Consider the following 18,022-nt stretch of genomic DNA (forward strand, 5'->3'; position numbering starts at 1 on the left):
GAATTAATGTAGTGGATCTTTCCCCTCAAGCTAGGTGTACTGTAAACTGTGTTTTAGAACAAAATTAGACCTTCCCAGCAGTGCTCCCAGACCCTTACTAAACCCAGTCACAAAATTGTAGAAGACCCCCAATCAGATCTCCAAAACGAGGCCTAGTAGAAAATGGTGACAAAACCTACTTTGAAAGTAAAGTAGGCCCAAATCCCCCCTTACCCACCATGGATTGTTTCCAAACCACTTGCAAGCAAGCAAAAGTATCCATACCCAGCATTGCTCCAAGACTCGCAAACCCCCCCACAAACACCAGGAACCCCCACAAACAGCCCCCCGAAAACGGTAGAGTGAGCGAAATCTCAGAAAATGCAAAAACTTTTTCCCCAGGGATTGTCTCCAAAACACTTTGTTTCGGGTATTAGACCTTCCCAGCAATGGCCCCAGAACTGTCAACCCGGGCGAAAACAAGTTTAACCCCCCCAACAAGCCAAAAGGCAAAACCCGGGAAAAGCCACACTTAAAAAACTTTGGGCCTACCTGGAATTCAGTCCAAATGCGCTCTGCAGCTAGGCCCCAACTCCCCTTTTCCGCCATGGATTTCCTGAAAAACAAATGCAGTCAACATTAGACTGTGCCAGCAGTGCTCCCAGACCCCAAAACCCACCCACAAACACCCGGAACCCCCCCAAACAGCACCTCAAAGACAAGCAAGTCAGCAAAAACGCAAACAATTTTTACCTCCGATTTTGTCCAAACCACTTTTATCCGGTATTAGACATTCCCAGCAATGGCCCCGGACCCGTCAACCCAGGCGGAAAGAAGTAGAAGACCCCCAAACAGCCAAAAAGCAAAACTACAAAAATGGGGACTTGGAAATTTTCAGGCAAATTTCCAAAATCACTCCATGCTCGCTCTGCAGCTAGGCCCTAACTCCCCTTTGCCACCATGGATTTGCTTCAAACCTCTTGCAATCAAAAGTATCCTTACCCAGCAGTGCTCCCAGACCCCAAAACCCACCCCAAACACCAGGACCCCCCCCAAACAGGCCCCCAAAAACACAAAAGAGAGCGAAAACTATAAAAAGTGAAAAACTTTTTCACCATGTATTTTATCCAAAACACTTTTATCCGGTATTAGACCTTCCCAGCAATGGTCCCAGACCCATCATCCCAGGCGGAAACAAGTAGAAGACCGCCAAACAGCCAAAAAGCAAAACTACAAATATGAGGACTTTTAAATTTTCAGGCAAATTTCCAAAATCACTCCGCGCGCGCTCTGCAGCTAGGCCCTAACTCCCCTTTGCCACCATGGATTTGCTTCAAACCTCTTGCAATCAAAAGTATCCATACCCAGCAGTGCTCCAAGACCCCAAAACCCACCCCAAACACCAGGAACCCCCCCAAACAGGCGTCCAAAAACACAAAAGAGAGCAAAAACTATAAAAAGTGAAAAACTTTTTCACCATGTATTTTATCCAAAACACTTTTTCCGGTATTAGACCTTCCCAGCAATGGCCCCAGACCCATCAACCCAGGTGGAAACAAGTAGAAGACCGCCAAACAGCCAAAAAGCAACACTACAAAAATGGGGACTTTGAAATTTTCAGGCAAATTTCCAAAATCACTGCGCGCGCGCTCTGCAGCTAGGCCCAAACTCCCCTTTACCACCATGGATTTGCTTCACACCTCTTGCAATCAAATGTATCCATACCCAGCAGTGCTCCCAGACCCCAAAACCCACCCACAAACACCCGGAACCCCCCAAACAGCACCTCAAAGACAAGCAAGTCAGAAAAAACGCAAACTAATTTTCACCTCCGATTTTGTCCAAACCACTTTTATCCGGTATAAGACATTCCCAGCAATTGCCCCAGACCCCTGCAGCCACCCGCAAAAAAGTAGAACACCCCCAAACAGGCAAAAAGCAAAAATGGGCGTACTACCTTCAATTCTGTCCAAATACGCTGTGCAGCTAGGCCCTAACTCCCGTTTTCCACAATGGATTTCCTGAAAAACAAATGCAATCAACATTAGACTGTGCCAGCAGTGCTCCCAGGCCCCAAAACCCACCTACAACAACCTAAAAGCCCAACAAACAGCACCCCAAAGACAGGCAAATGATCAAAAGCGCAAAATCTTTTTCTGCTCCGATTTTCTCCAAACCACTTTTATCCGGTATTAGACCTTCACAGCAATGCCCCAGACCCGTCAACTCACCCGCAAAGAAGTAGAACACCCCCAAAAGTGCAGAGTCTTTCTTCATTGGGCGTAATCCAGCCATCTGCTTTGAGGGAAATAGGAGTCTGGAGGAGGAGGATAGAGGAGCATGTTCTTGTGAACTTGTGAACCTGAGGAATGCAGACTGCGGCACCTTCAAATCAAAAAGCAAATAAGTGAAGACAGTTCTGCTGATGGGCTTGTTTTTTTGATTAGGTGATTAAAGATTTTTTTATATAGATTTTGCAAAACAAAGAAAGACAGACACACAGGAATAAAAGTGAATAAGGACGAAAAAGAAAGTTAGTGATTCATCGACTCATTTTCAGGGCTCTGTGTCAGGGAAGAAGAGCTCGTCCTCAAACTCTGCTAATTCAGACGGGAGTAGGTCAGTTAGCAGGGAAGAACTTCCCTCATCTAAGTTGGTGTCCTCCTCGTCTTCTTCCTGCGTGCATTCTCGTATTTTGTAATTTGGTGGTATGAAGTGCTGATTCATCTTGATCATTGTTAACCTCTCCACATTTTTGGGCGAGAGGCGGGTCCTTTTGGAAGTTACAATGCCACCAGCAGCACTGAAAACACGTTCAGAAGACACGCTTGCGAGTGGGCAAGACAAGTAATTTATAGCCAGGTTGGTGATCTCTGGCCACACATCTGTTTCCCCATGCCAATACGCCAATGGGTCATGAGGAACATGGACCTCTGTTGAGTCATTCAGATAGGCCTGCACCATCGACTCAAGGTTCTCCAGGGTTCCTCCACTTTGCTTACTTTTTTCTGGGACCATTTGAGAAGCAAACCCAAGCTGAGTTAGCCAATCCTCTTCTTCACACAATATTACTGTTGTGTCTGGTGCAGATGATATGGTTGCTAGTGTCGTTAACGGCTGAGAGGGAAAATCACTCACTTCTGCCACAGCCACAGATGCAGAAGTGGATTTTTTTGACTGCGGATGGCCTGCTGATGCTGATGTACTGCCTTTTCCTTCAATTTCCTGCTGTTCTCTTTCAAACCGAGTGGCTGACACAGCTAGCCAATGTTTGTACTTTGTAACATCTGCGTCATCAAAAGGAAAGAATACTCTACCTGCCACTGCCTTTTTGTACTGTGGATCCAGAATAGTAGCACAAATGTAATGCTGTTCTGTGTGGATCATTTCAAGACGATCATCGTGAAGTAGGCGGTGTAATAACTTCTCTGCCAACTCAAATGCTTCTTCCTTTCCATCTTTTTCAAACTTAGAACACACCGCCTTCAGTTGGTGCTCTAGCATGCGCAACAATGGGATAGCTTTTCCCAAATTACAGTCCTCCCTGCTGACTGCACGCGTGAAGACCTCAAAAGGACGAAGCATGTCTGTCAGGCTTTTAACTAGCTTCCATTACTCCACCTGTATCCTCATGTCTATCATAGGTGTACCCAGTTTAAAGAAATACTGATCGACTACCGCATACTGCTCATACAGACGCTCAAGCATGTAAAAGGTTGAGTTCCAACGTGTTGCCACCTCCTGGATGAGTGCTTTCACTGGCACTTTACGTTCATGTTGCAGGCACCTCAGCTGCTTCCGGGCCTTAAAAGAATGGTTGAAATGTGTGCACATTCTTCGGCAGGTGGTCAGTAACTCGGAGACTGGACTTACTTCACTCAAGAATTTTTTAACAACCAGGTTTATACAGTGCGCCAAACACGGCACTCTGAAATAGTTACCCATATCCATGGCCTTAACTACATTGGTGCCATTATCCGTGGAAACATAACCAATCATGCGTTTTCTTGGGGACAGCCATTCAAAGACCTTTGTGTTAAACTCATGCAAAATGTTTTCTCCTGTACGACTTTTCTCCATGGCAAACATAGCTATTGTTGCATGTTTCCTAGCAGCTTTATAAACTTTGTCCGCGTCAAAACCTGCGTTTATCTTTGCTTTAACCCCTGATTAAGAGACCCAGTGTGCAGTGATGCACATGTAATCAGTGGCTGCGCAACTGGTCCACATGTCTGTTGTCAGATGTATAGTGTGAACAGCACTCTTCTGCAAAGCTGCCCCAATCACCTCCAGCACATCTTCATGTAGTGCTGGAACCGCAACTCTGGCAAAATAGAACCGGCTAGGAACCTACCATTTAGGGCAGAGCGTTGCCACCATTTCAAGAAAACCCACCCCTTCCACAAAAGAAAAAGGGAGAAGGTCCAGCGCTAGCATTTTAGCCAGCTTAGTGTTATACAGACGCGCCGTTGGGTGGTTGCGTTCAAATGGCGCATCTGAAAACAACATGCTTCTAATGGTGGGCTGGACCATTGTACGGGATGATGATGACTTCTTCCACCCAGTTACGCTCAGTTATGATGAACTTTTTCGTATTGGTGTCTCACTCTCTCCCACACTCTTAGTTTGGCTCACATATCTTGCAGGGGGTGTGCTGCTGACAGGGGTACTGGGTGTAACTGAAGAAATGTTTGACGCTTCTTCCTCCTCGTCATCAGCAGATGAAACATCAATGGATACAATGTGTTGACTTGCAATTCGGACTGCCTTGATCTCCCTTAGGTGCGCATGCCATTTGACAGTGTGCTGTCTCTCAAGATGACCTCTCTGGCCTCCGGTACCATAGTTGATACCAAGCTTACCACGACTAACTCGAACCTTACAAATGGTACAAATGGCTACGTTTTCCCTTGTTGGGCTAACACTAAAGAAGTCCCAAACTGCGGACTTCAAATGTCTGTAGGGGGCGGAGGAGGCGATACTGGGAATGCTGCTAATGCCAGATGAACTGAAGGATGTGTGTTGCTGAAATTTAGTACGTTGTGCACTTACAGCACCACTAATTGAGGAAATGGAGGTCGAGGTGGATGGAGGTCCTTCTGGCGAGAAAATATGGAAGCTGTAGGTGGTGGTGTACTAGTTAACTGCATTTGTGCAGGTCCCATTGCCACGTCGCCATCATCACGCTCAGCAGCATTTCGGGATAGGGTAAAAATGTCTGTTTGCTGCATGCCTGCTGAGGCTGGAGTGACGCCTATGATGACTGCGTCGTCGTCGTGAGAGTCTTCATCAGCAGGAGTATACGCCACTTCTTCTTCAGTGTCATCATCACACTCCATAACTCTGAGACTTTCGGGGACCTTCCTTTTACGCTTAGCTACCTTTGTCAGATCATGGTGTGCCTCACTCTCAGGCAGCACTGGTGGTTCCCAATTTTCATCCATATCATCATAAGCAAGGGGGCTTGAAGAAGAAGTAGACACCATCCTTGATCTTTTCCTTGCTAGGGATCTGGAAGACAATGAATCATCAGGAGGAGTGGTTTCCTCATGTAATACCTCGGCTTGAATGTCGATTTCCTAATGTGCCCCTACTTCGGGAGGAACAACTATTGTGGGCACTTGTGCCGCTCCATGCACCTCTGCTTGCGCATCTCCTTGCGCCGCCTCTCCTTCCACATGTACTTGGGCTTGTACTTGCACATGTGGTTGTTGTTACGGCTGTGGTTGTTGACACTCATCAGATGAGTTACAACAACCTGTGTTGATTGAGGGATGCTGCTACTTTCTTGCGATGAGCCAACATCACTGCTGGATGGTGATTGAACAACTGCACTGGCTGCCTCTTCAGCACTCAAGGGCTTGGACCTAAGTTTGCGTGGTGGTGGTGGCACTGAGCCCAATGGAGCGGAGGTGCTGCTCCCAGCTTGGTCCCCAGCAGACCCCGCTGCTGCTGCAGGCATACTTTTTTTCCCAAAAAATGCGGCGGTCGGCACACCAGTCCCCTTGGTAAGTGGCGCCACTTGCTTCTTCTGCTCCTTACTGTCAACTTTCTTGCTAGAGGAGCTACGGGCAACTTTTTTTGGGGCCATCTTCTTCAGTTGTCAGAACAGCAGGCCGCAGTTGCACAAGTTGCAGAGTTGTCTGTGGCCACACGTGACGTTGTGCTGCACACACCGCAGCAGGACTTCTTCCCGGCACTGATGAGGAACGATGAGGCTGATGATTCGTCTTTCTGCACCTAAAAGCAAATGAAGCCAGAGGAACATCAGTTAAATAAATGTTGCATATGTAGCGCTTCAATTAATAGTTTGCAAGTAAGCATTTTTATTATACCCACCCCCCCACAAAATGGAAAGACCAATAAAATGCACCAGTGACAGAGTACCCCTGGGCATAATGGATGAAAGCATGTCAGACTGGGTGCAGGCCTATGGCACAACAAAGCATACTGCCTGGCTTCAAAATGGCCCCTAGACCCCCACCACATGGCCAGGCCCTGCCTGTACCAGTCCTCAAAATAGTCCCCACCCACATGGCCATGCCCCAACACCCCAAAAAATTGAAAAACACACAGAAATCACCACAATCCAATGCCATCCATGCCCTCCATGATGTTTACATTAAAGAGACCCCACAGAAAGACTCAGTCCATGCACCACTGAGTACCCCTGGGCAAAAGGCCCCAACAACAGCCCAAAAATCGAAAAACACACAAAAATCACCACAATCCCATGCCATCCATGCCCTCAATGATGTTTACATTCAAGACACCCCACAGAAAGACTAGGCCCATGCACCACTGAGTAACCCTGGGCATAATGGATGAAAGCAAGGCACATTGGATGCAGGCCTGTGGCACAAAGCACACTGCCTGGATTCAAAATGACCCCTTGACCCCCACCACATGGCCAGGCCCTGCCTGTACCAGTCCTCAAAATGGCCCCCACCCACATGGCCATGCCCCACCAACACCCCAAAAAATCAATAAAACACACAAAAATCACCACAACCTAATGCCATCCATGCCCTCCATGTTGTTTACATTAAAGAGACCCCACAGACAGACTCAGTCCATGCACCACTGAGTACCCCTGGGCAAAAGGCCCCAACAACAGCCCAAAAATCTAAAAACACACAAAAATCACCACAATCCCATGCTATCCATGCCCTCAATGATGTTTACATTCAAGACACCCCACAGAAAGACTAGGCCCATGCACCTCTGAGTAACCCTGGGCATAATGGATGAAAGCAAGGCACATTGGATGCAGGCCTATGGCACAAAGCACACTGCCTGGATTCGAAATGGCCCCTAGACCCCCACCACATGGCCAGGCCCTGCCTGTACCAGTCCTCAAAATGGCCCCCGCCCACATGGCCATGCCCCATCAACACCCCAAAAAATCGAAAAACACACAAAAATCACCACAATCCAATGACATCCATGCCTTCCATTATGTTTACATTCAAGACAACCCACAGAAAGACTAGGCCCATGCACCACTGAGTACCCCTCGGCATAATGGATGAAAGCAAGGCACATTGGATGCAGGCCTATGGCACAAAGCGCACTGCCTGGATTCAAAATGGCCCCTTGACCCCTGCCTGTACCAGTTCTCAAAATGGCCCCCGCCCACATGGCCATTCCCCATCAACACCCCAAAAAATCGAAAAACACACAAAAATCACCACAATCCAATGACATCCATGCCCTCCATGATGTTTACATTCAAGACACCCGACAGAAAGACTAGGCCCATGCACCACTGAGTACCCCTCGGCATAATGGATGAAAGCAAGGCACATTGGATGCAGGCCTATGGCACAAAGCGCACTGCCTGGATTCAAAATGGCCCCTTGACCCCTGCCTGTACCAGTTCTCAAAATGGCCCCCACCCACATGGCCATGCCCCATCAACACCCCAAAAAATCGAAAAACACACAAAAATTACCACAATCTAATGCCATCCATGCCCTCCATGATGTTTACATTAAAGAGACCCCACAGAAAGACTCAGTCCATGCACCACTGAGTACCCCTGGGCAAAAGGACCCAAGAACAGCAAAAAAATCGAAAAACACACAAAAATCACCACAATCCCATGCCATCCATGCCCTCAATGATGTTTACATTCAAGACACCCCACAGAAAGACTAGGCCCATGCACCACTGAGTAACCCTGGGCATAATGGATGACAGCAAGGCACATTGGATGCAGGCCTGTGGCACAAAGCACACTGCCTGGATTCAAAATGACCCCTTGACCCCCACCACATGGCCAGGCCCTGCCTGTACCAGTCCTCAAAATGGCCCCCACCCACATGGCCATGCCCCACCAACACCCCAAAAAAATAAAAAAACACACAAAAATCACCACAATCTAATGCCATCCATGCCCTCCATGTTGTTTACATTAAAGAGACCCCACAGACAGACTCAGTCCATGCACCACTGAGTACCCCTGGGCAAAAGGCCCCAACAACAGCCTAAAAATCGAAAAACACACAAAAATCACCACAATCCCATGCCATCCATGCCCTCAATGATGTTTACATTCAAGACACCCCACAGAAAGACTAGGCCCATGCACCTCTGAGTAACCCTGGGCATAGTGGATGAAAGCAAGGCACATTGGATGCAGGCCTATGGCACAAAGCACACTGCCTGGCTTCAAAATGGCCCCTAGACCCCCACCACATGGCCAGGCCCTGCCTGTACCAGTCCTCAAAATGGCCCCCACCCACATGGCCATGTCCCGCCATCACCCCAAAAAATCGAAAAACACACAAAAATCTCCACAATACAATGCCATCCATGTCCTCCATGATGTTTACACTAAAGGGACCCCACAGAAAGACTCAGTCCATGTACCACTGAATACCCCTGGGCAAAAGGCCCCACTAACAGCCCAAAAATAAAAAAACATACAAAAATCACCACAATCCCATGCCATCCATGCCCTCAATGATGTTTACATTCAAGACACCTCACAGAAAGACTAGGCCCATGCACCTCTGAGTAACCCTGGGCATAATGGATGAAAGCAAGGCACATTGGATGCAGGCCTATGGCACAAAGCACACTGCCTGGATTCAAAATGGCCCCTAGACCCCCACCACATGGCCAGGCCCTGCCTGTACCAGTCCTCAAAATGGCCCCCACCCACATGGCCATGTCCCGCCATCACCCCAAAAAATCGAAAAACACACAAAAATCTCCACAATCCCATGCCATCCATGCCCTCAATGATGTTTACATTCAAGACACCTCACAGAAAGACTAGGCCCATGCACCACTGAGTACCCCTCGGCATAATGGATGAAAGCAAGGCACATTGGATGCAGGCCTATGGCACAAAGCACACTGCCTGGATTCAAAATGGCCCCTTGACCCCTGCCTGTACCAGTTCTCAAAATGGCCCCCACCCACATGGCCATGCCCCATCAACACCCCAAAAAACCGAAAAACACACAAAAATCACCACAATCTAATGCCATCCATGCCCTCCATGATGTTTACATTAAAGAGACCCCACAGAAAGACTCAGTCCATGCACCACTGAGTACCACTGGGCAAAAGGACCCAAGAACAGCAAAAAAATTAAAAAACACACAAAAATCACCACAATCCAATGCCATCCATGCCCTAAATGATGTTGAAATTCAACAAAACAGTTGCATCATGCACCCATAACTAACCCTGGTCCTACTGGATACAGTGGCTACCCAAAATATATTTTATTTAATGTTCTGAAAAAGTTCCAAAATTGTAGTTGCAGGAACTGTAACGCCCCAAACAAACAACATCAATTTACTTGTGAAATTTCTAATCTAAAAGTGATCCAAAGAAAGTCAAAAAGGCCTCAAATCCAAATATCCAGCAGCATCCACAAAAAGTAATCCTTCCAGGTCAAGATCCAAATCAAAGTGACCAGGACATGAACAAAGCACTGGGAGGAGCCTGCTGGACAGGAACAGGAAGTCGGAGACTGTGGGGTACTTCCTTCCTCCCACCCCCCCCAAAATGGACTCCTTGCAAAAAAAGTGCAGGCAAATGTCAACCTGAGGAGTTATTCTGATAAAATTCATCATTTTCAGAAGGTTTATGCTGCCTGCTGGATTTCTTGTGCAGAATTGCAAATTTAGCAATTTCGCAAACGCAAGATTGTCGCTGCCCGCCGCATCTACATGTTCGCAAGTGTTTACTCCCGCGATGCGTGATCACGGGTCTTTATGACATTCTCGCATTGACAAACTATCACTGTGCATGATGGCAAGCCGCGATGACGTAATCGCGGTTGACAAACTCCCGCAGCAAGATCCAAAATGGCGCAGCACACGCAAACATGAAGAAAAACAACTCTTTAAATGCTGAATGACGGTAAGTGAACGCCGCGCGCCGCAATATTGTATTTGTCAAGCGCGACCCCAAGCAAAAAAATCCGCTTTGCGCGAATTTGCGAATTTTCGGCAAATCCGCGAGAGTTCGTGGATTGCGAATTTGCCGAAAATCTGCAAATTCCGCGAGCGGAACGGATTTTACGCCCATGCTTAGCGGGAAGCAAGTGTGTAGCTTAGGTAAGATAGACGCCACCCCTGTGGAGTCTTGATCGTCATCTGTATCAGGGGGGGTTCCATTGACTCAACATCACGGATTGATCAAAAGATAATTTACACTTTTTGGGGTTGCCCCACCCCATCTTCAGATAGCCGCTGGAGGCCTCAGCTTCCATAGGCAGGTGCAGTGCACACCCCATGGGACCCCCTAAGCGGGGCGAATAGCTGCCGGTCTGAGGATGTGCGAGGGCATCAGACTCGCTAGGTATTGCCCAGAGGGACTCCCCTGATGAGCGGTGCAGCAGGTCAGGCTGGGTGAAGCAGGGGGTAACAGCATGCATCAGTCACCAGCAAGTGGGGCCCAGAGATAAATGAAGCCATGGGGGAGAGCTGGATGGAAGAGGCAAAAGTGATATCCAGAGGGGTCTCCAAGAGTAGAATGTCTTAGACCTCCCACAGGTGCCGACACAGGGCAACCAGGCACTTAGGGGAGAAGGTGGAGTGCAGGTTGCAAGACCGCCTCTGCAGCAGAGCAGCTTCTTTTCAGCACCTGTGGAGCCAATGGGCCTGCAGTCACTTACTAGGCCCAGGTGATTGTGCAGCTACCCCTTCCCGGGTCTGATGCCTCCTCTACATCAGCCAGATATCAAGCAGACCATGATGGAGATACGAGGCAGGGCCAGGCCACCTCTGTTCAAGACCCTTATGTGCTGGGGCGCCACTTCGCACAACACAGGATTACAGCATGGGGTACCTCAGTGGTCAGCACAAGTGTAAGGGAGGGGGTGGAAAACCTGCGGGGCCTGCAGCCCCGGCCTGAGGCTCACCCACTAACTCTGCCACATCGGGCCTCTGAGGTAGGCCAGGCCTTGCTACCCCATCCGCAGCTCTGGACAACAGTGGCGTACCATCCAACAGCCCCTGCAAGACCTGGGGATCCTCCGGCACTCCCATCCCTACGGTAGGAACAAATGGAGCGAGTATGATTGTCACGACCCAAAGTGTCTGGGCCGTGGGCTTCAGAGCTTCACGGACACACACCCATCTTTGTCCGTGGCCAGACCACCCCAAGGATGCCAATTGACTTTATTGAGATGCCGTGTGCAATGGGCTGAGATATGTGTTGGCTGTTGTGTGCATCTTTTCACAATTGTTTGAAGCATATCCCACAAGAATGAATGATAGTCTCACAGTAGCAAAGCTGTTGTTGAGCTCATTGATACCAAGATTTGGCCTCCCAACTTCTTTGGAATCAGAACGAGGCACACACTTCAATAACAAAGTGCTGAGGAGGCTGTGGGCTGCCGTGCAGGTTGAACATACACTGGATTGTAGGTAACGACCTGTGGCTTCAGATCTGGTGGAGCAAGTCAATAAGACACTGAATCCAAGGCTTGCCAAAGTGTGTGCTTCTATGTCTTTGAAATGGCCAGATGCTTTGTCTTTGGTGTTGAGAAGTCTGTACAGGACACTCGATAGTTGGACAGGACTGTCTCCCCATGCGATCATCATAGGAAGGACAATGAGAAAGTCAACTGCACCTGAAAATTTGCATATGAACATTAGTGATGATCTGATACTAGATTACTGCCAAGGATTGGCTGACATGGTGCGTTCTGTGTCTCATATACAGAGTAGGGCTAAGGAAGACTCTTGAATATTCGGGTATATATTTTGTTGCTTATCGTTTGAAAATTATTTTTACTGTTTGCACAGGTGAAAACATACATAGAGGTCTCTGCAGCTGCTACATTCTACCAAAGGCTTAAATTCAAAGTAATAGAAGCCAATCTTAATACTAGTAGGCGTAAATACTTTATAATAGACACACTATTGGCTTTAGTTGTAGTATTAGTTATAGTGTTTATAGAACTGTATTCCACTATAGATTGCTCAGTGTAATATAGGTCTACTGTTTCCTCTACCACTCCACATACTTCTGACACGCAGTTGTGGGGGGTTAAGAAACTACACATAGATGAATCAAGAGAGAATTATACCGTGAACGTTTATTTCAGATTGCTTTATGAGTACATAGGCACAATGAATACTGGAAGTTGTTATGTTGGTACTCAGTTACCTGCTTCTGCTGGAATTACTTAATGTCATCTCCCTCTAACATATGGCATTTCTTGTAGTCTCCTATTAAGGAGACAGTACTTTTACATATTTGCTTTGATAGGTTGATGGTCTGGAAGCTAGGGAATTTGAATTATGGGCAGCGTTTTTAAACCCCTTTTGATAATTGCCCTTCATGCAATACTCCTATTCCTGCTCTTTAAGGGGATCACTGACATAGTATCAATAACACAAATATAGAACTACCTAAATATCGAGTAAAAAATCTAGAATACAAAAATATCGACTTTCTATCTCCAAACAGATAAGTACAAAAATATCGAATCAAAAATATTGTTGTAAAAAATATAGATAGTCAAAATATCGATTTTTTTAAAATGGTTTAAAGTAATTAAAAATTAATGAAATAATAAATTTTATTAACTTAAACATACTTAAAATACTTAAATAACATTAAAATTAATAAAAAATTAATGTAAGTTAAAAAAAACATACAAATTGATTTATTAATACATATATATATATATATATATCCACTCAAACAAGTTGCCCGTCATGGAAAGGACCCACAGACCAGGTAGGTATTTGCCAAATTCTTTATTCGAAGCAGCAGCTAAAGAGAATGCAAAGCGGCAGCAAAATGTGCAGCCCACCACCGGAGGAGTCAAATGGCACCCCGGATATGGAGATCAGTGCCGTTTGTTTGAAGGTGAATGACAACAGCGACGGAGGTGCTGGGAGGCGCAAACCCACTGGGGTAAAACTTGTACTGTTGCATGAATAAGGCAGCTCACTGAAGCAATACTAGCACTACAACTACCATCGGGCCGCAGTGTGGCCACGCCCACATGGGCGGGACTTTATCCTTACTTATGTGGTGTCACAATTGCCTATTCATCGCCACAGAAAGCCAGAGCCTTTGAAGAAGTGCGCTAGCACGAAACGCGTCGGCTGGCTGGACATTTTGCTGCCGCTTTGCATTCTCTTGAGCTGCTGCTTCGAATAAAGAATTTGGCAAATACCTACCTGGTCTGTGGGTCCTTTCCATGACGGGCAACTTGTTTGAATATATATATATATATGAACGTAATATTAATAAAAAATATAAAATATGTTTACCGTAGGATAGCGGAAAGAGTAAAATTTACTATTACCACTCCAGTGAGTGCAACATTAGAGAAAGCGTTGGATAGCGTAGGGGTAAAAATTACTATTCCCACTCCAGAGAGGGCAACAGTAGGGAAAGTGTTGGATAGTGTAGGGGTAAAAATTATTATTCCCACTCCAGAGAGTGCAACAGTAGGGAAAACGTTGGATAGCGGGAGGGTAAAAATTACTAATCCCACTCTAGTGAGTGCAACAGTAGGGAAAGTGTTGGATAGCGTAGGGGTAAAAAGTACTATTCCCACTCCAGAGAGTGCAAAACTAGGGAAAGCGTTGGATAGCGTAGGGGTAAAAATTACTATTCCCACTCCAGAGTGTGCAACAGTAAGGAAAGCGTTGGATAGAGTAGGAGTAAAGATTACTATTCCCAATCCAGTGAGTGCAACAGTAGGGAAAGCGTTGGATACCGTAGGGGTAAAAATGACTATTCCCACTCCAGAGAGTGTAACAGTAGGGAAAGCATTGGATAGCGTAGGGGTAAAAATGACTATTCCCACTCCAGAGAGTACAACAGTAGGGAAAGCGTTGGATAGCATAAGGGTAAACATTACCATTCCCACTACAGAGAGTGCAACAGTAGGGAAAGCAATGGATAGCGGGAGGATATAAATTACTATTCCCACTCCAGAGAGTGCAACAGTAGGGAAAGCGTTGGATAGCGTAGGGTTCAAAATTACTATTCCCACTCCAGAGAGTGCAACAGTAGAGAAAGCTTTGGATAACAGGAGGGTACAAATTACTATTCCCACTCCAGTGAGTGCAACAGTAGGGAAAACGTTGGACAGCGTAGGGGTAAAAATGACTATTCCCACTCCAGAGAGGGCAACAGTAGAGAAAGCATTGGCTAGCGTAGGGGTAAAAATTACTATTCCCACTCCAGAGAGGGCAACGGTAGGGAAAGCGTTGGATAGCGTAGGGGTCAAAATTACTATTCCCACTCCAGAGAGTGCAACAGTAAGGAAGGATTTGGATAGTGGAAGGGTCAAAATTACTATTCCCACTCCAGAAAGTGCAACAGTAGGGAAGGCGTTGGATAGTGGGAGGGTAAAAATTACTATTTCCACTCCAGCGAGTGCAACAGTAGGGAAAGCGTTGGATAGTGCAGTGGTAAAGATTACTATTCCCACTCCAGAGAGTGCAACAGTAGAGAAAGCGTAAGATAGCATAGGGGTAAAAATTACTATTCCCACTCCAGTGAGTGCAACAGTAAGGAAAGTAAATACTACATATATCAATAAAAAAAGAATTAAATAATAATACCAATTAAAAATGTATTAGAAATAAGTAAAAATTTTATATAATATAATAAATCAAATAAAAATACAAATACAAATTATTTATTATTCATGACCTATTAATACAAATTAATGACCAATTTACAATTAATTAATTAGCAAATGAAAAATAATTAAAAATAATTAAAACTAAATACCAATAAATAAATTCATAAATTTAATTAATAACAATTAAATTACTTCCCACACTATTCCCTATAAAACCACAACCCGCAACAGTAAATAAATTAATAAAATACATAATTATCAATTAATCAAGTAATAAATATTACTTACCAATTATAATTTAATTATTTACCAATTAAAAAATATTTAACAATTAATTCAAGATAAAGACCAATAAATAAAACATTTAATCAATTATAATTAAATTACTTCCCACCATATTCCCCTACAAACCCACAACCCTCTACAGAAAATAAATTGGTAAAATTAACATAATTATCAATTAATCAATTAATAAAAATTAATTACCAATTATAATTTAATTAATTACCAAATAAAAAATTATTAACAATTAATTCAAAATAAATACCAATAAATAAATTAAAACATTTAATCAATTATAATTAAATTACTTCCCACCCTATTCCCCTATACCCCCACAACCCGCTACAGAATAAAATTATGCAAAATTAAATACCATAAAATTCATTACTTACAATAAATTATAAAATAAATATACACTTTTCACATATACTAACATAATAAACACTTTAAAAAATTCGATAATATTAAAAAATCGATATATTTTACATCTATATTAAACACTTCGATATTTTGACTTTCTATATTTATGTAAATCGACATTAACTTACTTAACTCAAATTCGATATTTTTGTTGTCAATATTCTGTCCATTTGATATTTTGTCCATTTCATTCGATATTTTTGTAGTCTATATTCTGTCCATTCGATATTCTGTCCATTCTATATTTTTAACTCGATATTAAGGTAATTCTATATTTTTTACTCGATATTTTGACTGTACACCCTTTAAGGGGTATCAGCATGCACAAGTTATATAGGGAGTGCAGTGAGTGAAGAGAAAGAGAGCAGATATGGATTTAGAAGATGGTCAGAGTAGATATTATGATGATATGAAGCGTCTAGGTGAATCCAGATGAAAAATGCTCAAGACCAAACATTTTTGATTGGGTAATCTGATAACGATCTGTTTGAAATCAATGATGACTTGAGCGTCATCCGAGGGGGGATTCGAGTAGCACAATATTGGATCAATTTTTTTAAGTTTGGCTAGGTGATATATATATATTTACATTTGGCCTTATGAATTCATGTCATGCAATAAAGAAATATATTGTACTAAAGGTATAGAATGTGCATTTATTATGTGTTATATGTGCATGCACATTAACATGTTTCCCTTTCAGAAACATCTGGATTGCTAATATTTATCTTCTATTAGTTTAGGTTGTAAGGTGGCATTCAAAAAATATTTAATGCAATTCATTTACCAGGGATTAGTGAGAAGGAATCTTATGTGTGTTTAATGTTTTCTTTACAAATTGTGACCAGTTGTCGTTTTTTGTTAATAATACATGTTATGTTATGTTATGTTAAAAAATTTTATATAGCGCAACTAACACCTGAAGGTTTCTTGGCGCTTGTGCTGAGGGAGCGGAGAAAAGAAAAAGTGAGGGGACAAGACTAATTATAGGCCTCAGTAAACAGAAAAGGTTTTAAGGAAGGATCTGAACCTAGTGTAAGGGGAGGACAGCCTTAGAGGGAGGGGAAGGGCATTCCAGAAAGAAGGAGCTAAAAATGAGAACCTAAGGCCACCGTGTTTCTTCTTCTTAAATCTTGGGACTGACAGTAAAGCCAGCTGAGACGAGCGAAGGCTACGTGAGGGGACATAGGGGTGAAGGAGAGAAGAAATGAAAGAAGGGCCTCCGCCTGCAAGGGATTTGAAGATTATACAACCTAGTTTAAACTTGCAGCGCGCGGTGACCGGAAGCCAGTGAAGACTTTTTAAAAGAGGGCGAACATGTTGATGTCTAGGTTGGCGGAAGATAAGGCGGGCGGCTTGATTTTGGATCTGCTGGAGTCTCTTGGCTTGGTAGTCAGGGATACCTACGTAAAGCGCGTTTGCGTAGTCAATTCTTGAGATGACTAGCACTAACAGAGCCAGGGTGAGGGCCTCGGTGGTAAGGAGGCGGGAGATTTTACGAATCTTCCTAAGCTGAAAGTGGCTAGAAGACACTACCGCGCTAATCTGGGGTTTCATTGAAAGTTCGCTGCTGATGATAACCCCCAAACTTTTAGCTGATTTCACTGGGCAAGGGGGACTGCCCAGACTTGCCGGCCAGAAAGAGGGTTGCCAGGCGTTAAAGGGTCCCCCGACAAGAACCAGCTTGGTCTTGTCGGGGTTGAGCTTAAGATGATTTGAGCTCATCCAGTCACTAATAAAACAGAGGGTAGTTTGAAAAGTAGAGATTGATTGATCCGAGGGGTCGATGGTGAAGACCAGTTGAATGTCATCCGCGTAATTAAACGCGGTGACATTCAACCTACGGAGGGAGCGGATCAAGGGAGCCAAGTATAAGTTAAAAAGGAGTGGGGACAGAGAGGAACCCTGCGGGACACGGCAAGTCAGCCCAACCTGGTCTGCTGAGAACTGGGACAGTCTGACTGCTTGTTGGCGGTTAGACAGGAAAGAGTGAACCCAGTCAAGAGCGGTGCCCTGGATGCCGGCCTCTCCGACACGGTCGACAAGGATGCCATGGTCGACCGTGTCAAAGGCGGCCAACAAATCCAGAAGCACCAGGGCCTGACAGATGTTAGTGTCGGCCCCTCTACACAGTTCCTCCATAACAGAGAGTATGACTGCCTCTGTGGAGTGCGCAGGTCTGAACCCAGCTTGCTGGGAGTCCAGAAAACAGGATTCCTCAATAAAAGAGCTGAGGGTGTTGGTAACATGTGACTC

This window comes from Lissotriton helveticus, chromosome 8 (genome assembly GCF_964261635.1).
Source record: "Lissotriton helveticus chromosome 8, aLisHel1.1, whole genome shotgun sequence".
In the NCBI taxonomy this organism is placed as follows: Eukaryota; Metazoa; Chordata; class Amphibia; order Caudata; family Salamandridae; genus Lissotriton; species Lissotriton helveticus.